This window comes from Arachis hypogaea, chromosome 10 (genome assembly GCF_003086295.3).
Source record: "Arachis hypogaea cultivar Tifrunner chromosome 10, arahy.Tifrunner.gnm2.J5K5, whole genome shotgun sequence".
NCBI classification, from domain to species: Eukaryota; Viridiplantae; Streptophyta; class Magnoliopsida; order Fabales; family Fabaceae; genus Arachis; species Arachis hypogaea.
Genome location: NC_092045.1, coordinates 43,498,984 through 43,524,003, shown reverse-complemented (window position 1 = coordinate 43,524,003; position 25,020 = coordinate 43,498,984). Strand labels below are relative to the sequence as shown.

The 25,020-nt window shown below is 38.3% G+C and overlaps 2 non-coding genes across 2 annotated transcripts; one reads left to right on the top strand and one right to left on the bottom strand.

Moving 5' to 3' along the window:
- Window positions 1–13,087: 13,087 nt before the first annotated feature.
- Window positions 13,088–13,190, bottom strand: LOC112719179 (small nucleolar RNA R71). The gene has a single exon (XR_003161492.1). It is a non-coding gene; the product is annotated as a small nucleolar RNA R71 (small nucleolar RNA).
- Window positions 13,191–24,548: 11,358 nt separating this feature from the next.
- Window positions 24,549–24,652, top strand: LOC112719505 (small nucleolar RNA R71). Its single transcript, XR_003161805.1, has one exon. It is a non-coding gene; the product is annotated as a small nucleolar RNA R71 (small nucleolar RNA).
- Window positions 24,653–25,020: the final 368 nt, after the last annotated feature.

The following is a 25,020-nucleotide window of genomic DNA, read 5'->3' as shown; positions in this document are numbered from 1 at the left end:
GGATGGCACCATATGAAGCTCGCTACGGAAGAAGATGTCAAACACCATTGTGTTGGAATGATGACGGAGAAGTTAGTGTCTTAGGTCCAGACTTAGTGCAAGAAACTACTGAGAAGATAAAGCGTATTCGCCAGAAGATCCAGACCGCACAGAGCCGTCAAAAGAGCTATGCCGATAATAGACGTAGACCCTTAGAGTTTAGTGAGGGAGATCATGTCTTTCTAGAAGTAACTTCGATTACTGGAATAGGTAGAGCCCTTAAGACTAAAAAACTTAACCCACGATACATAGAACCTTTCCAAATACTTAAAAGAGTCGGTCTAATAGCTTATCAAATAGCCCTTCCTCCATATCTGTCAAACCTTCATGATGTTTTTCATGTCTCACAACTTAAGAAATATATTCCCGATGAGAGTCACATTTTACAACCAGAAACAGTACAGTTATGAAATCATTTGACATATCAAGCATCACCAGTTCAGATCGTAGAAAGAAGTGATAAGGAGCTAAGAGGCAAGACTGTTCGCTTAGTCAAAGTAACATGAGAACCAAGGGGAGAAGAAGAGCACACTTGGGGACTGGAAGATAAGATGAAAGCTAATTACCCGCATCTATTCCTAGGTAACTGAAATTTTGAGGGCAAAATTTTCTTTTAGGAGGGTAGAATGTAACAACCCTGATTTTCGTGTATGCGAGATCTTTTCTAAAGGCACGGAATCCTCCGGAAGATCAGTAAAGGGAACACCTCTGTTATATCATCAAGAATCTCAATCCTCATTATCATTATGTCATCCTTAAGCTAGAACCTCCTTTGAGGCAAGCTCGATAATGCAATCGCGAAGAACCTAGTTTTTGAACCGTATCGGTTGGCAGTTTTGATTCTGATTCTCGTAAATAGTCTTTGTTTGACGAACCGGACTCGATTCATGAGAGGATAGAGATAATAGTATAATATTATCATTATATTAGTATTAGAAAATGCTTGAATGATATTATAAGGTTACCTGGTCTGTTTTTGTTAAAAATAGAAAATCGGTTTAACCGGGTTTATGGTTTACTAGTGCAGCTTAGCACCAGCACTCTCTAATGACTTTAGCAATGCTAAGGACTCATTATTCATGTTTTATTCTTATAATAAATATGTTACTAGTGTCATTTATGCTAGTATCTCAGAAAATAATTTTTAGAGATGTTTTTACGAGTGTTCCGATACACCTAGTTTTAGTAGTTGTACACTAGAGATATTTTAATATTATTTTAATCCACCTCCAAGCCAACCAATCACAACTCACCCTACACCCCCAAAACCACCAAGGCTGCCTCATTTGCTCATTGTGGCCGAAAATCACCAAGAGAAAAAGGAGAGAAAGTTCTTGGTTCATAAATCTTCAAAGCTTGATTTCTTCTGAACTAAAACACAAAAACAGACCAGGTAACCTTATAATATCATTCAAGCATTTTCTAATACTAATATAATGATAATATTATACTATTATCTCTATCCTCTCATGAATCGAGTCCGGTTCATCAAACAAAGACTATTTACGAGAATCAGAATCAAAACTGCCAACCGATACGGTTCAAAAACTAGGTTCTTCGCGATTGCATTATCGAGCTTGCCTCAAAGGAGGTTCTAGCTTAAGGATGACATAATGATAATAAGGATTGAGATGCTTGATGATATAACAGAGGTGTTCCCTTTACTGATCTTCCGGAGGATTCCGTGCCTTTAGAAAAGATCTCGCATACACGAAAATTAGGGTTGTTACATTAAACACCAGCTTTGGTGCCGGTTTGGGCGTTTAACTCCAACTTTTATGCCAGTTCTGGCGTTTTGACGCTAGAAAAGGGCAGAGAGCTGGCGTTTTGACATCATCAAAACTCGTGAAAAGTATGGACTATTATATATTGTTGGAAAGCGCTGGATGTCTTCTTTCCAACGCAATTAAGAGCGCGTCATTTGGAGTTTTGTAGCTCTAAAAAATATACTTCGAGTGCAGGGAGGTCAGAATCCAACAGCATCTGTAGTCCTTTGTTAGCCTCTGACTCAGATTTTTGCTCAGGTCCCTTAATTTCAGCCAAAAAATACCTGAAATCACAGAAAAACACACAAACTCATAGTAAAGTCCAGAATTGTGAATTTTGCTTAATAACTAATAAAAATATACTAAAAACTAACTAAATCATACTAAAAGCTATATAAAAACAATGCCAAAAAGCGTATAAATTATCCGCACATCACAACACCAAACTTAAATTGTTGCTTGTCCCCAAGCAACTGAAAACAAAATAGGATAAAAGGAAGAGAATATACAATGAATCCCACAGTATCAATGAAACTTAGTCCTAATTAGATGAGTGGGGCTTGTAGCTTTTTGCTTCTGAATAGTTTTGGCATCTCACTTTATCCTTTGAAATTTAGAATGATTGGCATCTATAGGAACTTAGAATTTTCGATAGTGTTATTGATTCTCCTAGTTCAGTATGTTGATTCTTGAACGCAGCTACTTTATGAGTCTTGGCCGTGACCCTAAGCACTTTGTTTTCCAGTATTACCACTGGATACATAAATGCCACAGACACATAACTGGGTGAACCTTTTCAGATTGTGACTCAGCTTTGCTATAGTCCCAGTTAGAGGTGTCCAGAGTTCTTAAGCACACTCTTTTGCTTTGGATCATGACTTTAACCACTCAGTCTCAAGCTTTTCACTAGGACCTGCATGCCACAAGCACATGGTTAGGGACAGCTTGATTTAGCCGCTTAGGCCTGGATTTTATTTCCTTGAGCCCTCCTATCCATTAATGCTCAAAGCCTTGGATCCTTTTTACCCTAACCTTTTGGTTTAAAGGGCTATTGGCTTTTTTCTGCTTGCTTTTTCTTTTTCTTTTCTCTTTTTCTTTTTTCGCCTTTTTTTCACTGCTTTTTCTTGCTTCAAGAACCAATTTCATGATTTTTCAGATTATTAATAACATTTCTCTTTGCTCATCATTCTTTCAAGAGGCAACAACTTTAACATTCATAAACAACAAGATAAAAAATATGCACTGTTCATGCATTAATTCAGAGAACAAAAAGTATTGCCACCACATCTAAATAATTAAACTTGTTTCAAGATAAAATTTGAAATCCAGGTACTTTTTGTTCTTTTGTAATTAAGCACATTTTTCATTTTAAGAGAGGTGAAGGATTCATGGAGTTATTCATAGCTTTAAGACATAGACACTAGACACTAATGATCATGTAGTGAAGACATAAACATAGATAGAACATACAGCATAAAGCCGAAAAACAGAAAAATAAATAAACAAGGAGATTAAGGAATGAGTCCACCTTAGTGAGGGTGGCGTCTTCCTCCTCTTGAAGAACCAATGGTGCTCTTGAGCTCCTCTATGTCTCTTCCTTGCCTTTGTTGCTCTATCACTAGTGATTTTGGTGCTCCTATCCTTAGTTGCTCCCAATAGTTGTGTGGAGGAAAATGTATCCCCTGAGGTATCTCAGGGTTTTCTTGATGAGAAAATTTCTCATGCTCTTGTTGAGGTCCATGAGTGGGCTCTCTTATTGTGTAGTCAAATGCTCTACTACTAAGCTATAGACCCTTGAGATGAATCTCTCTGTCTCCCATGACTCGAAGGTGGAAGCTTTTGTCTTCCCTTTCCTTTTTCTAGAGGTTTCTCCGACCTTAGGTGGCATAAATGGTTATGGAAAAACAAGAAGCAATGCTTTTATCACACCAAACTTAAAAGGAAGAAGGGGAAAATGGAGGAGATAGAAGGTGTATGTGTTTTGGCTAAGGGGAGGGGAAGGTGTATATGATGAAGGGTATTTGGGGAAGAGATATGGAGGTGATTGGTGAAGGGTATTTGGGAAAGAGTGTTGTAGAAAGGTGTGAAGAGGAGAGAGAGTGAGTTGAAGTTGGTGGGGATCCTGTGGGGTCCACAGATCCTGAGGGGTTAAGGAATTCTCATCCCTGCTCTAATTGGGCATTCAAAACATCTTAGAGTGCAATCCTGGCGTTTAAACGCCAGTCTGCTGCCCTGTTCTGGCGTTTAAACGCCAGTTTTTCTTCCTGTTCTGGCGTTTAAATGCCAATTTGTTGCCCTGTTCTGGAGTTTAAACGCCAGTTTGATGCCCTATTCTGGCGTTTAAACGCCCAGAAAGGTGCTAGATTGGGCGTGTAAACGCCCATTTTGCCACCCTTACTGGCGTTTAAACGCCAGTAAGTCCTTCCTACAGGGTGTGCTGTTTTCAATGCTGTTTTTGATTTTTTTCTTTATTTTTGTAATTGTCTTTGTGACTTCACATGATCATCAACCTAAAAGAAAACAAAATAATATAGATTAAAATAAAGTTGGGTTGCCTCCCAATAAGCGCTTATTTAATGTCAATAGCTTGATAGTGAGCTCTCATGGAGTCTCACAGATGATCAGAGTATGGTTGAGATCTCTCAACACCAAACTTAGAATTTGGCTGTAGCCTCCCAACACCAAACTTAGAGTTTGAATGTGGGGGCTCTATTTGACTCTGTATTGGGAAAAGCTCCTCATGCTTACTCTCCATGGTTACAGATGGAGAACTTTGAGTCTTTACTACAAGGCATTCTTCATTCATATGAAGGATCAACTCTCCTCTGTCAACATCAATCATAGCTCTTGCTGTGGCTAGGAAGGGTCTTTCAAGGAAGATGGATTCATCCTCATCCTTCCTAGTGTATAGGATTATGAAATCAGTAGGGAAGTAAAGCCCTTCAACCTTCACTAGCACGTCCTCTACTAGTCCATAAGCCTTTTTCATAGATTTATCTGCCATCTCCAATGAGAATTTGGCAGCCTGTACCTCATAGATTCCTAATTTCTCCATTATAGAGAGTGGCATCATGTTTATCCCTGACCCCAGGTCACACAGAGCTTTTTCAAAGGTCATGGTGCCTATGGTACAGGGTATTAAGAATTTACCAGGATCCTATTTCTTTTGAGATAAAGTTTGCTGAACCAATGTATTCAGTTCATTGGTGAGCAAGGGAGGCTCTTCCTCCCAAGTCTCATTAACAAACAGCTTAGCATTCAGCTTCATGATTGCTCCTAAATATTGGGCAACTTGCCCTTCAACAATGTCTTCATCCTCTTCAGAAGATGAATAGTCATCAGAGCTTATGAATGGTAAAAGGATGTCCAAGGGAATCTCTATGGTCTCTGTATGAGCCTCAAATTCCTTTGGTTCCTCATTAGGGTATTCCTTACTGATCTTTGGACGTTCCCTGAGGTCTTCTTTATTGGGATTCACGTCCTCCTCCTCTAAGGTTTCGGCCATGTTGATTATATCAATGGCCTTGCACTCTCCTTGGGTTTCTCTTCTATATTGCTTGGGAGAGTGCTAGAAGGTGTTTCAGTAAACTTTTTACTCAGCTGGCCCACTTGTGCCTCCAATTTTCTAATGGAGGATCTTGTTTCAGTCATGAAACTAAGAGTGGTATTAGATAGATCACAGACTATGTTTGCTAAGCTAGAAGGATTCTGCTCAGAATGTTCTGTCTGTTGTTGAGATGATGATGGGAAAGGTTTGCTATTGCTAAACTTGTTTCTTTCACCATTGTTATTATTGATGTCTTGCTTCTGTTAATCCTTCCATGAAAAATGTGGATGATTTTTTCATGAAGGATTATAGGTGTTGCCAAAGGCTTCACCTATGTAATTCACCTCTGCCATTGCAGGGTTCTCAGGATCATAAGCTTCTTCTTCAAAAGATGCTTCTTTAGTACTGTTGGATGCATTTTGCAATCCATTCAGACTCTGAGAGATCATATTGACTTTTTGGGTCAATATTTTGTTCTGAGCTAGTATGGCATTCAGAGCATCAATTTCAAGAACTCTTCTCTTTTGAGGCATCCCATTACTCATTGGATTTCTCTCAGAGGTATACATGAACTGGTTATTTACAACCATTTGAATAAGTTCCTGAGCTTTTGCAGGTGTTTTCTTTAGGTTAATGGATCCACCTACAGAGTGGTCCAGTGACATCTTGGAAAATTCAGACAGACCATCATAGAATATATCTAATGTGGTTCATTCTGAAAGCATGTCAGAAGGACACTTTTTGGTCAGTTGCTTGTATCTTTCCCAGGCTTCATAGAGGGACTCACCATCTTTTTGTCTGAAGGTCTGAACATCCACTCTAAGCTTGCTCAGCTTTTGAGGAGGAAAGAACTTGGCTAAGAAAGCCATGACCAGCTTATCCCAAGAGTCCAGGCTATCTCTAGGTTGCGAGTCAAACCATGTTCTAGCTCTGTCTCTTACAACAAAAGGGAAAAGCATAAGCTTGTAGACTTCAGGATCAACTCCATTGGTCTTAACAGTGTCACAGATCAGCAAGAACTCAGTTAAGAACTGATAATGGTCTTCTGATGGAAGTCCGTGAAACTTGCAGTTCTGTTGCAGTAGAGAAACTAATTGAGGCTTTAGATCAAAATTGTTTGCTCTTATGGCAGGGATTGAGATGCTTCTTCCATAGAAGTTGGAAGTTGGTGTAGTAAAATCACCAAGCATCTTCCTTGCATTATTGTTTGGTTCGGCCATAATTGTTTCTTTTGCTGCTTCCTTTTCAAAAATTTCAGTGAGGTCCTCTTCAGAGTTTTGTGCTTTAGCTGCTCTTAGCTTCCTCTTCAGAGTCCTTTCAGGTTCAGGATCAGCTTCAACAAGTATGCCTTTATCTTTGTTCTTGCTCATATGAAAGAGAAAAAAACAAATAAAATATCGAATCCTCTATGTCACAGTATAGAGATTCCTTGAGTTGTCAGAGGAAAACAAGAATGGAAGGATGAGGTAGATAAGGAAGAATTCGAACACACAAAGAGAGATGGAGTTTGAATTGACAATAGAGGAGGAATATTAGTGTTTAAATAGAAAATGATAAGAGAGGGGAAGAAATTTTCGAAAATTAAAAATTAAAACAATTAGTTAATTAAAAGGGATTTAAAAAGAACTTAATGTTTTTCGAAAATTAAGAGTGAAAAGGTGCTTTTGAAAAAGATAAGAAATTAGAAAAAGATTTTGAAATCATGGATTTTAAAAAGATATGATTTGAAAAAGACATGATTTAAAAGATATGATTGAAAACATAAAAATTAAAAAGATTTGATTTTAAAAAAAATATGACTCGATTAACAAGAAACTAAAAGATATGATTCTAAATTTCAAATATGGAATCTCTCTTTAACAAGAATGTAACAAACTTGAAATTTTTAAATCAAGATTTTTGAAAATATGAGGAAAAGATTTGATATTTCAAAAAGATATGTTTGAAAAGATATGATTTTGAAAAAGATATTATTGAAAATATTTGATTTAAAAAAGATTTGATTTTGAAAAAATATGAAGATTTGAAAAAGATTTGATTTGAAAACAAAATTCCTCTCCTTGTGTCATCTTGGCATTAAACGCCCAGAAGCTGCATGTTTTGGGCGTTTAACGCCCAATTGCTACATGGTTATAGTGTTTAAACGCCCAGCCAGGTATCCTGGCTGGCGTTTAAACGCCAGTTTTTCTTCTTCACTGGGCGTTTTGAACGCCTAGCTTTTTCTCTGTAATTCCTCTGCTTTATGTTCTTGGATCTTCATTTTTCTAAATCCTTTATTCAAGAAGATATGTTTTCAGTTTTGAAAAACAACAAAATGAGTTAAAACATATAATTCTTGGATCAAAACATAAGATATATTCAAGAACATTATGAACATCAAGATGGACACCAAGAACAATCTTGAAGATCAAGATGAACATCAAGAACTCAGTTTTCTTAATGAAAGAAAATATGGAGGACACCAAACTTAAAACTTTCTCATGTTTGGGTCATATGAATGCAAGAATGCATATGTAGAACATTATGCAGTGCAAATCAATAAATCATGAAGATCAAACAAGGCAATTCATCAAGAACGACTTGAAGATCATTAAGAACACAATGCATGGGTTTCGAAAATTGTAAGACAATTAAAATCATGCAATTTACAACAAACTTAAAATTAGGCCCTAGATTCAAACAAGAACCATGAAATATTTTTGAGTTTTTATGATTTTATGAATTTTTTTGGATTTTTTTTTGAAAACTTTTTTGAAAATAAAATAATGGTTAAAACAAGAAGAAAATTACCTAATCTGAGCAACAAGATGAACCGTCAGTTGTCCAAACTCAAACAATCTCCGGCAACGGCGCCAAAAACTTGGTACACGAAATTGTGATACACAATGGCGCCAACAACTTGGTACGCACAATTGTAATCTCACTCTTTTTCACAACTTCGCACAACTAACCAGCAAGTGCACTAGGTCATCCAAGTAATAAACCTTACGTGAGAATGGGTCGATCCCACGGAGATTGTCGGCTTGAAGCAAGCTATGCTCACCTTGTAAATCTCAGTCAGGCGGATTCAAATGGGTGATAGAGATTTCATAAGTAAAAGTTAAATAAACATAAAATAAAGATAGAGATACTTATGTAATTCATTGGTGGAAATTTCAGATAAGCGTATGGAGATGCTTCATCCCTCTTGAATCTCTGCTTTCCTACTGCCTTCTGCCAATCCTTCATACTCCTTTTCATGGCAAGCTGTATATTGGGTTTCACCGGCGTCAATGGCTACCTCCTCTCCTCTCAGTGAAAATGGTCCAAATGCGCTGTCACTGATAAACCCCATTTTGACGGTTTATCTTGTATTGATTTTAAGAGATTTTATCACCTTTTACCCACCTGCAAATCACCCCATGGACGCGTACGCGTGCTGTGCGCGTACGCGTCGGTGCTGGTTTATGATTTTTTTAATGAAAACATGACCAACGAATTCTCAAGGGTTGTGGGGCCCAATCCCAACCAATTTTGGCGCCTAAACTGCTATTTAAAGCCAAGGATTGAAAAGCAAAGAAGAGGATCTCACTTTAGTTCATTTTCACTCACTAGGATTAGTTTAGAGGTAGTTTCTAGAGAGAGAAGCTCTCTCTTCTCTCTAGAATTAGGATTAGGATTAGTTATTAGAGATCACAATTTCATGCACCACCTATCCTAGTTATCCTTATCAATTGTGATGAGAATTCTTCATTGCTCCTACTTGGTCAACCTCTAACTATGAAGGTATGTCAAGTGGATAAATCAATTTGATTTTCCAGGTCCTAGTCAACTCCTATGGAAAGACTAGAGTTAGTGGAATTTAAATCAACTAGCAAACATAACAATTATCCATCAACAAAGGAGTTTGATAACTCAAGTCTCACCAATTACTCAACCAAAGCCAAGAGATTCAATAACAACAAATGGAGAAACAAAACAATAAACATGAAATACCACAAATTGTATTAATAAGAGAAATCAAATCTAACATGACAATTCATAAATTAAAGTAATAGAATAAATAAAAGTAGAAGAGAAACTAAATTCAAGGAACATTGAACCTGGAATTGGGAAGAAATAAACCTAAAACTAAGAGAAATCCTGAATCCTAAAACCTCTCCTCTCTCTCTAGAAAACTACATCTAAAACCTAAAATTATGTGAATGATAAGTGAATGATTGATTCCCCCACTCTGCAGCCTCTAATCTGTGTTTTTTGGGCCAAAAACTGGGTCAAAAACAGCTCACAAATCGCCCCCAGCAATTTCTGATACGTCAAGCACAAAAATTATCAAAATTTAAAGTCAAAGAAGCATGTTTTCAATCATAGCACAAAATTTGGAAGGAAAATGTAAAACATGCGATTTCTATGAATAAGTATGAGAATAATGGATAAAATCTACTCAATTAAGCACAAGATGTACCACGAAATAGTGGTGCATCAATTCCCCTTCCGAGGCTCACACAAGCATTCAACAGATTCAAACCTCCTTCCGGAGTGAATGAATCTCAATCAAAACAGAGGATATACTATAGCTACCCAAACGGAATGAGAAGAAGAAGAAGTTCCCTCAATCATGTGAATTATAATAGAGCTCCTCCCCTAATGAAGTGTGGTTTAATTGATAATCGCTCTAAGAATACTTGCAGGGAATTTAAATTGCATGAAAGTAAATCAATCTCAGTGCCAATGTAAACATAAAGTTGCAAATAGGTAGAGGTGCAGGGAATTGAAATTGCATGAAAGTAAATGAGGCTCAATACAAAATAAAATGTAAAACTACAGAAAATAAATGTGTATTCTAAATTAAGAATCCTATACTGCACTCTTTGGAGTATCTAATCCTCCAAGAGAGTTCTGGAGTTTCTAATCCTCTAGCCAGAATCTCTTTTGCCTTCTGAGCCCCCTTTTTCTTTTGTTTTTAGTAGGTTTTATGCACTTTCTTGCATCATAAGCAAGCAATTGGGTTAAAAATTCATGCATGCCTAGATTTATTCAACCATGGTTATTTTGATTCAATTTCATGATAATTATGCCATAATCACTTGTGTGCTAAGAATGATGCAATCTCTCATGATAGTAGCAAGGCTTTGATGCATGTATTGCTTGATGATATGTGGGGAAAGGCATGGAAGAAGGTTGAAGAATGGCTAGGGAAAGGATGAAGAAGAAGCAACGTTGGTGGCAAAGTTGGACCACCAACATTGCCTTAAACGTTGAGAGGAATAAAACAGGTGACCTTCTGCATAATTTGCTGGTGCCCATGTTGGAGGGAACGTTTGCAAGTCAACGTTAGCCCCAACATTGTGCTAAAATGTGCTTTCTAGAAATTGGGAAAAATTGTGGCGACGCGCACGCGTGGATTGAAAGTTATGACAATCCACGTGCACGCGTTGGAAATGCGTACGCGTAGATAGAGTAACGTTGGACCAACAATGCTGCCTCAAACGTTGGTGGCCAACGTGCGCGATCTGAGTTCCAAAATTTTACATTTGAAAAAGAGCAACGACGCGTACGCGTATACAGCGCGCACGCGCAAGCTCAACCTTTGATGATCCATGCGCACACACAGGTCACGCGCACGAGTGGATAGGCCAACGTTGGAGGGAACGTTGCCAGTCCAACGCTGAGGCCAATGTCTTCGAAAACTTCAAAAACTAGATTTTAGAATTTTCGCATCCACGCGCATGCGTGGATACATATGCTGGACCCAAATGCGCAAACGCGTAATGCACACGTACGCGTGGGTAGAAGAACATTGGCACTCCAACGTTGAGTCAAACACCAATGACAGCAACTAGTACCTGATTTTCAAAGAAACATTTGGCCAAACGTTTAACCTCAAATGTGGACAGCAGAACTCTTCCAACGAGCACTCCACTCTTCTCAACATCAAGGGAAACCAATTGAAGCAACTTCAACCCAATTCAATTAAGGCCAAAAGCCCAATTCAGAGATTGAAGATCAATGGAAGAAAGAGTATAAATAGCTTAGAATTCAAGTTAGTTTGGAGTTTTTTTTTTGGACGAGGATTGAGACTGAAACTCTACGAATTTTCCCTTTTCTCTGTAATTTCAATTCTGCAATGTATCTTTCAATTCCGTTTTCCAAATTTAGAGCTATGAACAACTAAACCCCTTTCATTGGGTTAGGGTGCTCGGTGTAATTTAATGGATCAATATTAGCTTTCGTTCCTCTTCTTCTTTCTTTTGTCTTGATTTTGCTAGAAAGCTTTCGGTCTTCATCCAATTAGATAGTTATCTTGGGAAAGAAGCTATTTATAATTGGATCTCCTCTGAACCTTGAAAGAGGAATGAGGAGATCATGCTAGAAATGCTTTCTCACATTGGATTAGATTGGGGTTTGGATAGATAGCGTGACATGTAATCCTACCAACACTTTGATCTATGAACATGTGTGGTATAATCAGTGACCATACTTCATCTCTTTCCATTAGCACTTAAATCAAAAAATTGGGCAGTCATGCTTAGAGAGATTAGATTGCCAAGGAATTGGGATCTAATCACCTAAGATTGTCAAGGAGATCAATGAATGCATTGATTGAGGAAGAGATGAAAATGAACTTGATCCGGAGGATTATCACATCTCCTGACCACAATGAGCTTCCCTTCTCTGATCTTACCCATTCTTTTAATTTCGCTCTTTAATTTCATGTTTAATCCCCATTCCCATTTAATTTCTTGTAATTTAAGTTTCCCGCCAATTTACATTCTGCAATCTCAATTCAATTTCGATTTCGTTCAACTAGAACAATTCTCCAATTAACATTGATCAACCAACCAATCCCTGTGGGATTCGACCTCACTCTATAGTGAGTTTTACTTGACGACAATTTGGTGCACTTGCCGGAAAGAAAATTGTTGAGAGATAGTTTTCAGCACATCAAGTTTATGGTGCCATTGACGGGGATTGGTTTTGAATTGACAATTATTAAATTGGAGGATAACTAGATTGAGCATTTTTCTTTTCTTTTGTTAATTGAATTTCAATTTCAGCTGTTTAATTTTAGTTTTTGCAATTTTAGTTGTTTCTCTTTATTTTTCTTTATTTCCTTACTTTCCAACAAGCTAACCCACTACCCATTTGATAAATTGCTCTAAGCAAGCTAACTATACTCTGTTTTAGTGGACTCTGCACTTGCTGTTTCTTGTACTTGTTCATTGTTTGAGAGGTAGAAGAAGGGAAACGTCAACCTCTTTTGATTGTGAAATAGAGAAGACCTTTAATTGTTCATATAGACATGAAGGATGATATGGAAAACCATCATGAAGGAGAGGTAAACAATCATGCCAGAGGAGGTGCAGCTAATGCTGCTAGACAAGAGAGGAGAGTGTTGGGTTCCTACATTAATCCCAATCCTGGGAACTATGGGAGCAGCATTCAAAAGCCAACCATCCATGCTAATAATTTTGACTTGAAGCCTCAAATCATCACACTCGTCCAAAACAATTGTTCTTTCGAAGGAAGTACCCAAGAAGACCCTAATCAGCATCTCACTACATTCCTAAGGATCTGTGAAACGTTTAAATCTAATGGTGTTCATCCTGACACCTATAGATTGCTACTGTTTCCATTCTCTTTGAAAGACAAAGCATCCAAATGGCTAGAATTATTTCCCAAAGAAAGCTTGACAACTTGGGAAGGTGTGGTAAATAGATTCTTATCAAGGTTCTACCCTCCTCAAAGAGTGAATAGATTGAGAACTGAGGTGCATACATGCAGATAGCAGGATGGTGAAACCTTATATGAAGCATGGGAAAGATTCAAAGAATTGATAAGGAAATGCCCCCTGATATGTTTAATGAGTAGGTGCAACTACACATCTTTTATGAAGGGCATTCCTATGAATCAAAGAAAGCTGTGGACCACTCATCTGGAGGTTCCCTTAACAAGAAGAAGACTAATTAAAGAAGCCATTTATTTCATACAAACAGTGGCTGACAATGAGTACTTCTATGCCTCTGAGAGGAGCAACAACAGAGGAGTCATGGAGCTGAACAACATGGATGCAATACTGGCCCAAAATTAGATGATCACTAAGCAACTAGCTGAATTGACCAAGAAAATAGAGAAGAATCAGGCTGCAGCCATCCATACTCAACCATCACCTCAAGGAGAGTTGGATATAGAGGAAGGAGTTAACTGAGAGGAAGCCAATTACCTTGGGAATTCATCTAGACAAGCTCATGATCCATACTCAGAAACCTATAACCCTGGTTGGAGGAACTACCCAAACTTTGGGTGGGGAAACCAACAAAACCAAGGCCAAGACCACAAACGTCATAATCCCAACCAATACACCTACCAACAATCCAATTAAAGATCATATCAATATCCATATAACAATTCTTCCCAGCCACCATACCAAACCAAAAATAACCACTCTCAACAACCCAATTCCAACCAACCATCATTACATGATGATTACAGAATGTCTAAAATTGAAGCTATGTTTACAAATCTTTGTAGGGAGTCTGAAGACATGAAAAAAATTCAAGGAAGAAGTGAGAGATCATATGAAAAGCCGAGGAGAGACCATTAGGAAGCTTGAATCTCAAGTGGGACATCTCTCTCAGTAGATTCCAAAGTCCACTGATAGTTTCGCAAGTGACACTAAGAAAAATCCAAGAGGGAAAATGAAGAAGGTGAGATGGGAAGAGTGTAAGGCAGTTACTCTTACGAATGAAGAAATCTTGGAAGAAGATACTAGCAGGCCAATAGAGCACAGCAACGGAAGTTCCCAGGGAAACATGGAGGAAAAGGAACAAAGAAATAGACCTGTACAGGGGAAAGAACCAACAAGGAAGGAAATGCTAAAACCTTATGTGCCAAGGGCACCATTTCCTTAGAGACTCAGGGGAGGTGAGAAAGAAAAGTCATACTCAAGATTCCTAGACATGTTTGCATCCCTCAGTGTCAACATTCCCTTTATCAAAACTCTCCAACAGAAGCCTACATACATCAAGTGCATGAAAGAGCTGCTGACCAAGAAAGGAACCTTGAAAGGGGGACAAACAGTGATAACGAACAAGGAATGTAGCGCCCTCATCAAGAAGGACTTACCTCTAAAAAAACAAAGATCCGGGGAGCTTTCATATCCCCTATGCCATAGGAGACACAAAGATTGATAGAGGATTCTATGATCTAGGAGCCAACATAAATATGATGCCTCTGTCTCTCATGAAGAGGTTGTAAATCAATGAAATGAAATCCACAGATGTAGTCATCGAATTGGCCGATAAAACTCAGAAGCAAGCTGAAGGAGTAGTCGAGAATGTATTGGTCAAAGTGGGAAATTACTTTCTCCCTACTGACTTTGTTGTTCTGGACATGGAAGAAAGCTACCTCCATCCAATCATGCTGGGGAGACCATTTTTAGCCACTGCTAGAGCACTCATCGATGTGGAACAAAGAGAGTTAATATTGAGAATACATGATGAACATCTCATCTTAAATGTTTTCAAACCCACACTTGAATCAGAGTCAGAACCTAAAGAGCCAAAGGATGATCACAACAAAATGTGCCTAGAGGAAAGCAATAGTGAATCCATAACATGACCCTTGAAACAATCCTTGGTGAACAAGCAAGAATTTCACGAGATATAGCAACCAAGGGAGTCCAAGGAAGAGCTGAAGCCACAAGAATCAGGAATAGCAGTTAACAAGAACCTCCTGAAAACAAGAGTGAATGGAGCACTACTGTAAGAAGAGAAATGAGTTGTGAAGAAATTGCCAAGGGGATTGATGAGCGGATAATTTATACGCTTTTTGGCATTGTTTTTAATATGTTTTTAGTATGTTTTAATTAGTTTTTATTATATTTTTATTAGTTTTTATTTAAAATTCACTTTTCTGGACTTTACTATGAGTTTGTGTATTTTTCTAAGATTTCACGTATTTTCTGTCAGAAATTGAGGGACCTGAGCAAAAATCTGATTCAAAGGTTGAAAAAGGACTGCATATGCTGTTGGATTCTGACCTCCCTGCATTCGAAGTGAATTTTCTGGAGTTACAGAAGCTCAATTGGTACGCTCTCAATTGCGTTGGAAAGTAGATATCCTGAGCTTTCGAGCAATATATAATAGTCCATACTTTACTCGAGATTTGATGGCCCAAACCGGCGTTCCAAATCAGCTCAAGAATTCCCGGTGTTTAACGCTGGAACTGGCACAAAAGTAGGAGTTAAACGCCCAAACTGGCACAAAAGCTGGCGTTTAACTCCAAGAAAAGTCTCTACACATGGAAGCTTCAATGCTCAGCCTAAGCACACACCAAGTGGGCCCGGAAGTGGATTTTTACGTCATTTACTCATTTTTGTAAACCCTAAGCTACTAGTTCTCTATAAATTGGACCTTTTGCTATTGTATTTTCATCTTTGATCAGTCCTATGCTATCTTAGATTACATTTTGGGGGCTGGCCTCTCGGCCATGCCTAGACCTTGTTCTTATGTATTTTCAACGGTGGAGTTTCTACACACCATAGATTAAGGTGTGAAGCTCTGCTGTACCTCGAGTATTAATGCAATTACTATTGTTCTTCTATTCAATTCAGCTTATTCTTGTTCTAAGATATTCATTTGCACCCAAGAACATGATGAATGTGATGATTATGTGACGCTCATCATCATTCTCACTTATGAACGCGTGCCTAACAACCGCTTCCGTTCTACATGCAAACAAGGCTTGAATGTTTATCTCTTGGATCCCTTAATCAGAATCTTTGTGGTATAAGCTAGAATCTATTGGCGGCAATTCTTGATAATCCGGAAGGTCTAAACCTTGTCTGTGGTATTCTGAGTAGGATTCAGGGATTGAATGACTATAACGAGCTTCAAACTCGCGATTGTGGGGCGTTAGTGACAGACGCAAAGGAATCACTAGATTCTATTCCGACATGATCGAGAACCGACAGATGAATAGCCGTGCTGTGACAGAGCGCGTTGAACATTTTCACTGAGAGGATGGGACTGTAGCCATTGATAACGGTGATTCCCAACATACAGCTTGCCATGGAAAGGAGTAAAAAGGATTGGATGAAGACAGTAGGAAAGTAGAGAGACGGAAGGGACAAAGCATCTCCATACGCTTATCTAAAATTCTCACCAATGAATTACATAAGTATCTCTATCTTTATTTTATGTTTTATTCATATTTTAATTATCAATCCTCCATAACCATTTGAATCCACCTGACTGAGATTTACAAGATGACCATAGCTTGCTTCATACCAACAATCTCCGTGGGATCGACCCTTACTCGCGTAAGGCTTATTACTTGGATGACCCAGTGCACTTGCTGGTTAGTTGTGCGAAGTTGTGATAAAGAGTTGAGATTGCAATTGAGCGTACCATGTTGATGGCGCCATTGATGATCACAATTTTGTGCACCAAGTTTTTGGCGCCATTGCCGGGGATTGTTTGAGTTTGGACAACTGACGGTTTATCTTGTTGCTTAGATTAGGTAATTTTATTTTATTTTGTTCTTCAGAGTTCTTAAGAATGAATTCTAGATTTTCAGATGATGTTTTCATCATCACCAAAGCTGATTGATTCTCATCAATTTAGCTCTTGAATGTAATGTCCTGCTGAAGCTTGGCTAGCCATGTCTAATTTCTTTAGACTATAGCTTTAGACTAACATTGCATGATTCTTGGAAATTCTTATTAAGAATTTTGATATCCTTATTTTCCTTTCCTCTCAATTTTCGAAAAACCCAAAAAAATTTTATAAAATCATAAAATCAAAAATATTTTTTTGTTTCTTGTTTGAGTCTAGTGTCTAATTTTAAGTTTGGTGTCCATTGCATGTTTTTAGTCTTCTAATTTTCGAAAATTACATGCATTATGTTCTTCATTGATCTTCAAGTTGTTCTTGATGATTTCCTTGCTCTGATCTTTAAATTCTCTTGTCTTGAGTGTTTTGTTGTTTCTCATATGCATTCTCAATTTGTTAGTGTCAATAGTATACAAACTTCTAAGTTTGGTGTCTTGCATGCATTGTTTATTTGATTTTAGTTGCATTTTGATTATTCCTCATCATTAAAAATTCAAAATTTTTTTTAATTTGTGTCTTTTCAAGTCAATAATATAGAGAATTGAAGATTCAGAACATGCAGCAGAGGAATTACACAAAAAAAGATGGGCGTTTGAACGCCCAGTGAAGAAGGAAAACTGGCGTTTAAACGCTAGCCAGGGTACCTGGCTAGGTGTTTAATGCTCAAAAGGGTAGCATTTTGGGCGTTAAACGCCAGGGCGTTTAACGCCAGGATGATACAAGAGGGAAGATTTTGTTTTTACTTCAAATTTTTTTGAAGTTTTCATAATTTTTTTCAAAATCAACATTTCAAGTATGTTGCCTTTTCTGTTGAGAAAGGTTTAATGTCTGAATCATATCTTTTAAATTTCTTGTTAGCCAAGTCATTAATTTTAAAAAACAAATCTTTTTAAATTGTTTTTCAATCATATCTTTTTAATCACATCTTTTTCAAAATAGTTTTCAATCAATCTTTTTTATTTCTAATTTCAAAATCTTTTTCAAAAATCACTTAATTTCTTTCCCACTCTTAGTTTTCGAAAATCATCAATCAATTTTCAAAATTCTTTTAAAATCTTTTAATTTATTTTCGAAAATTCTTCCCCTCTTCTCAGATCCTTCTATTTATGGACTAACACTCCTCCTCAATGCACAATTCGAACTCTATCCCTCTTGATAAGTTCAAATTCTTCTACCTCCTCCTTCTATTCTTCTTTTCCTCTGACACCTCAAGGAATCTCTATCTTGTGACATAGAGGATTCCATACTTTCTTGTTCTCTTCTCTTTCATATGAGTGATGTGTGGAAAACGATCTAACACAAAACTCACCGGCAAGTGTACCGGGTCGCATCAAGTAATAAAACTCACGGGAGTGAGGTCGATCCCACAAGGATTGAAGGATTGAGCAATTTTAGTTCAGTGGTTGATTTAGTCAAGCGAATCAAGTATTGGTTGAGTGATTTTGTAGCCAACAGTAAGTAAATAACAGGAAATGTAAAGGGAGAGGGATGAATTGTAGAAATTAAAGAGAACTGAAATTAAAGATGCTGAATCTTAAAGAACAAGAAATTAAATGACTGAAACTTAAAGTGTAAGAAATGTAAATTGCAGTAACTTAAAGTGCAAGAAATATAAATTGCTTGAATGGAAAAAGGGAGTTGAGGACTGGGAATTCAGAATTTAAGCAAGGGAAATTAAATTGCAGCAATTATCAAAGCAAGAGATGATTTGGAAGTAACTAGAATTCAAACAGCAAGGAAAATTAAATTGCAGCAGGGGTTCACAGAAGAACCAAAAAGGGGAAATGGGATCTCAGGACTCTAGAGACTTGATAGCAAAGTCTAGATCTCAATTGCCTTCCCAGATCTAAGTTCACAAAGCAATTAATAAGAAATTAAAGAAGAAGCAGTAAAGGAAATGTAATTGAACTCAATTATGCAGAAGAGAAATTAAAGAGATCTTGAATGGAGATTGAGACAGAAATTCCTCAATTCTTCACACCCAAGACTCAAACAAGAAAAGTAAAAATGCTCAAGTAAGAACGAGGAAGAAGAGAGATCAATTCCCCTTCCCAATTCTCTCAAGTCTCAGTTCAAAGCTCTCAATGAAGTCTCAAAATGTAAAAATTCAAAAATCAAAAGAAGGTTCACCAGTCAAAAGTCAAAGCAGTCCTAATTACATCAAACTATCTCCTATTTATACACTTTCTATCCTTGGATTTTGGCATTTGGATGGGCTTTTGATTTGGTGAAGAAATGAATTAAATTGGATTTTTAATCCAATTTTCAGCCCATGAGAAAGTAGCTTCCATAAGGCTGCCCTGCCCTTGTGGAGGGCAGAGCAGGAAATGGTGCGTGCGGCTCATTACGCGCGTGCTTGGTGTGTGTGATGCATCAGGATGCTGCCCTGCCCTTGTGGAGGGCAAGGCAGAGTTGCCATGGTGCGCCAGATGCTGCCCGTGCGCGCTGCTGCTGGCCGAGACTCCCTTGGTGCGTGCCAATCTTGTGCGCTGGCCGTGCACCACAAAATGCTGCCCTGCCCTCGCGGAGGGCAGGGCAATGTTACCAATGGTGAGGTTCCAAGTTCGAAACTTGGTGGAGGCACACGCTGCTTCTTTTTCTTTGGTTTTCTTGGCACCAAAGTAATGCTTAGTTCCTTGTTTCCTCATGGTGCCGTGTTTGATCCGGGGAGAATGAAAGCAAGCCAATTTTTACTTGATTTTATTGTGCTTGAGCGCTACTCCTTTCCTCTTTGTCCTTGGGTTCGAAACCCATAGGAAGCATTATGAAGCAATTTCTTTTGAATTGTTCTTGGGTAAAGCCCGATATTGCTCTTGAGGAGGGCAGGGCAGAGTTTTTGCTCCCTTTGGTCCTTGGCATCAAATTGTGCTCTGCCCTTGTTGTGGGCAAGGTAGTGTTGCTTTTCAAAGTTTGGTTCATTATGTTGCTCTCCTGGAGGGCAGTGTGCTCTCCTGGAGGGCAGTGTAGCTTCCTCCCTTCCATGCGCCACACTTCTTATCTCTTGGCCACACTTCTTAAGCCACGTTTTTCTTCTTTTCTTCCCTTCTTCTCCTACAAGAAACCAAAACAACCACTCAAAGTATCTCTAAATTCATAAGGTTTATAATTCATTAAAAATCAATTAATTCTTGCTCAAACCTCATGATTTAGCATCAATTTAATGGTAGTTGCTTGATTTAAAGAAGTTATGCATTTTCATTCCAAATCACTTACTTAGGATGCAAGAAAGTGCATAAAGACTAATAAAACAAGTGAAATTAGCTTGAAAAATGGGTATATGATGACCTGTCATCACAACACCAAACTTAATTCTTGCTTGTTCCCATGCAAGCATCAAAACTAAGAGAAAATGAAATGAACAAGAAGAGCAATTATATCCTTATTAGGCATATAGTAGAACTTGATTTATGGAGTTTTTATGCAGACAATGACAACCCAAGTTATTGTTTGCTGTTACATAATATACATTTTTCCTCAAAGGCTTATTAAACTTGCTGTTATAAGGTTTGCTCTTTAATTGCTCCCTTGCTAACTTTTCTTTTCTCATGTTGCTTAACAAGCTTATTATTCTTTGAAGGCTTGGTATCTAATGTTGCAGTAGTAGCCTTTGGCTTTATTTTTACTCAACATCTTTCCACCACAGACACATGGCTCACTATTTCCTCCTAGGATCATTGATGCCCAGCATCTCTTTGGATAACTAAATGTTCTGTATCTAAGTTGCTCTTTATTGTGGACTTTCAATTGGTCATCCCAAATCAGTTGATCTAAGTGACCGGGTTTTGAAATACCCCTCAGAATTTACTTATCCAAGCATATCCTAGTACAAGAACACCACAGGCATGTGTCCTAGGGTCCAAGCTATTGGTGTCCAGCCATTATTCTTTGTTTTTCTTGCCACATTGGCTTTTTCTTCTTCCTTTTCTTTCTGTTTTATTTTGTTCTCAAGGGATTTTTCTTTATTGATAGGAACCTTTATAACAGCAAGCTAGCTCACACTTCAATGAAAATGACATTATGCAGCAATTATTTCATGAGTTATGCATTTAATCAAACACATATACCACCATTAACTTCCATTCTAACTTATGCAACATTGGATATTTACTTTCTAATTCAAACCATTCTCTTTTATTCAAGCATATGGGAAACAAAACAAAATTTAAAGCTAAGTGATGAATGACAAGCACTTATGCAAATAAGCATTCTTAACAAACAATTCCACTTGCAACTAGATAAACACTTTAGCAGGACATACAATGGTTTCCAGATTCAAAACACTTCACAGCAGCAAGGATTAAGTTTAGATACAACCTTTGAAGTTGCAGCCCTTTGATTCTTCCTTCTGTTGTGTTCTCTTTGAGTTAAGATGCATAATATCTTCAATTGTTGACATATGTCCTACATAATTCTCAAAAGTTGCTTGCTTCTCAAGCCCTTAAGTGCATGGTTAGTATGCATAAATTGAGTGTGGCTCTTGGATTTATTTTGGTGTGGGAACACCAAACTTAATTGCTTGCCACTGCCTCTGATGCAACAAGTTAACCATATGTGAAACCTTGTGTTCTTGCTAAAGGTTATGGAATTAAAGCTAGAAAACAGTTAAATAGTTGGATAATTTGTTTGATTGCTTGGAGCTAGCATTATGCAAGAGGTGAGAATGTATTTTTAAATGAGATTTTTGGTGGAACACCAAACTTAGAATCTTTCATTCTCCCTTAAATTATTTTGGTGTGCAACACCAAACTTAGCTCGTTGCAATGCATACCAATTATTCAACATTTTTATTGAAAAAGCTACGAAAAGAAAACTACCTCAGACAAAAAGCTTATGCTTTTACCACACCAAACTTAAAATATTGCTCGCCCTCGAGCAAGAGAAGAAAGAAGAGAAGAAGAGAAGAAGAAAATATGGAGGAGAAGGGGGAGTGTAGGTTTTGGCCAAGGTAGAGAAGTGGGAGTTGTGTTGTGTGAAAATGAAGTAGAATGGAGGGTTTATATAGGAAAAGGGGAGAGGGTAGGTTCGGCCATTTTAGGGTGGGTTTGGGTGGAAAAGTGTTTTTGAATTTTGAAGGTAGGTGGGGGTTTATGGGGAAGAGTGGATGGATGTGAGTGGTGAAGAGGTAATGGGGAAGAGAGATTGAGGTGATTGGTAAAGGGTTTTGGGAAAGAGTGTTTATTGGGAGGAGAGATTCAGAGATTGAAGTTGTTAGGAAGTGTGACATGGGAAAGAGTGTTATAGGATTAGGAGGTAAGGTGGGAATATGTTAGGTGGGGATCCAATGGGGTCCACAGATCCTGAGATGATCCTGTGGGATCCACAGATCCTGAGGTGATCCTGTGGGGTCCACAGATCCTGAGGTGTCAAGGAATTTCATCCCTGCACCAAATAGGCATGAAAAAATGCCTTTGCACACCATTCTGGCATTTAAACGCTGAGGTGATGCATGTTCTGGGCGTTCAACGCCCATGTGAAGCATGTTCTGGGCGTTCAACGCCCATGTGTAGCATGTTTCTGGCGTTGAACGCCAGTTCCATGCTTGTTACTGGCATTCAGCGCCAGCTTTTCTCAAGGCACATTCCTGGCATTTAAACGCCAGAATGTTGCTTGTTTCTGGCGTTCAGCGCCAGATTCATGCTCTGTTCTAGCGTTGAACGCCAGACAGATGCTTCTTACTGGCGTTGAACGCCAGTCTGTCGTCCCTCCAGGGTGTGATTTTTCTTCTGCTGTTTTTGATTCTGTTTTTAATTTTTATAATTTTTTTCGTGACTCCACATGATCATGTACCTAATAAAACACAAAATAACAATAAAATAAAATAAAATAAAAATTAGATAAATAAAATTGGGTTGCCTCCCAACAAGCGCTCTTTTAATGTCATTAGCTTGACAGTGGGCTCTGATGGAGCCTCACAGGTGATCAGGTCAATGTTGTATAGTCCCAACACCAAACTTAGAGTTTGGATATGGGGTCTTAACACCAAACTTAAAGTTTGGTTGTGGCCTCCCAACACCAAACTTAAAGTTTGACTGTGGGGGCTCTTCTTGACTCTGAACTGAGAGAAGCTCTTCATGCTTACTCTCTTTTGTCACAGAGGGATGGCCATGTGCCTTAAACACAAGGTAGTCCCCATTCAATTGAAGGACTAATTCACCTCTATTGACATCTATCACAGCTTCTGCTGTGACTAGGAAAGGTCTTCCAAGGATGATGCATTCATCCTCTTCCTTCCTAGTGTCTAAGACTATGAAATCAGCAGGGATGTAAAGGCCTTCAACCTTTACTAACACGTCCTCTACTATTCCATAAGCTTGACTCAATGACTTGTCTACCAATTGTAATGAGAACAAGGCAGGTTGTACCTCAATGATCCCCAGCTTCTCCATTACAGAGAGTGGCATAAGATTTATCCCTGACCCCAGATCACATAGAGCCTTTTCAAAGGTCATGGTGCCTATGGTACAAGGTATTAAGAACTTGCCAGGATCTTGTCTCTTTTGAGGTAAAATTTTCTGAATCCAGGTATCTAGTTCACTAATGAGCAAGGGAGGTTCACTTTCCCAAGTCTCATTACCAAACAACTTGGCATTCAGCTTCATGATAGCTCCTAAATATTGAGCAACTTGCTCTCCAGTCACATCTTCATCTTCTTCAGAGGAAGAATAGTATTCAGAGCTCATGAATGGCAGAAGGATATTTAATGGAATCTCTATGGTCTCTATATGAGCCTCAGATTCCCTTGGATCCTTAATAGGAAACTCCCTCTTGCTTGAGAGATGTCCCAGGAGGTCTTCCTCACTAGGATTTTCGTCCTCCTCCTCCCTTGTGTATTCGGCCATATTGATTACATCAATGGCTTTGCACTCTCCTTTTGGATTCTCTTCTGTATTGCTTGGGAGAATACTAGGAGGAATTTCAATGACTTTCTTACTCAGCTGGCCTACTTGTGCCTCCAGATTTCTAATGGAGGATCTTGTTTCACTCATGAAACTGAAAGTGGCTTTTGACAAATCAGAGACTATATTGGCTAAATTAGAAGTGTTTTGTTCAGAATTCTCTGTCTGTTGCTGAGAAAATGATGGAAAAGGCTTGCTATTGCTCAGCCTATTGCGTCCACCATTGTTAACGCCTCGTTGAGGCTTTTGTTGATCCTTCCATGAGAAATTTAGTTGATTTCTCCATGATGAATTATAGGTGTTTCCATAAGGTTCACCCATGTAATTTACCTCTGCTATTGCAAGGTTCTCAGGATCATAAGCTTCTTCAGAAGCTGCCTCTTTAGTACTGTTGGATGCATTTTACCATCCATTCAGACTTTGAGAGATCATGTTAACTTGTTGAGTTAACACTTTGTTCTGAGCCAATATGGCATTCAGAGCATCAATCTCAAGAACTCCTTTCTTCTGAGGTGTCCCATTATTCATGGAATTCCTCTCAGAAGTGTACATAAATTGGTTATTTGCAACCGTGTCAATTAGTTCTTGAGCTTCTGCAGGTGTTTTCTTTAGGTGAATGGATCCACCTGCAGAATAGTCCATTGACATTTTCGAAAACTCAGATAGACCATAATAGAATATATCTAATATGGTCCATTCTGAAAACATGTCAGATGGACACCTTTTGGTCAACTGCTTGTATCATTCCCAAGCTTCATAGAGGGATTCACCATCTTTTTGTTTGAAGGTCTGAACATCCACTCTAAGCTTGCTCAGCTTTTGAGGAGGAAAGAATTTATCCAAGAAGGCTGTGACCAGCTTATCCCAAGAGTCCAAGCTATCTTTAGGTTGTGAATCAAACCATATTCTAGCTCTGTCTCTTATAGCAAAAGGGAAAAGCATGAGCCTGTAGACTTCAGGATCTACTCCATTCATCTTTAGAGTCTCACAAATCTGCAAGAACTCAGTTAAAAACTCATAAGGATCTTCAGATGGAAGTCCATAGAACTTGCAGTTTTGTTGCATTAAAGCAACTAGTTGAGGCTTAAGCTCAAAATTGTTGGCTCCAATGGTAGGAATGGAGATGCTTCTTCCATCAAATTTGGACGTGGGCTTAGTAAAATCACCAAGCATCCTTC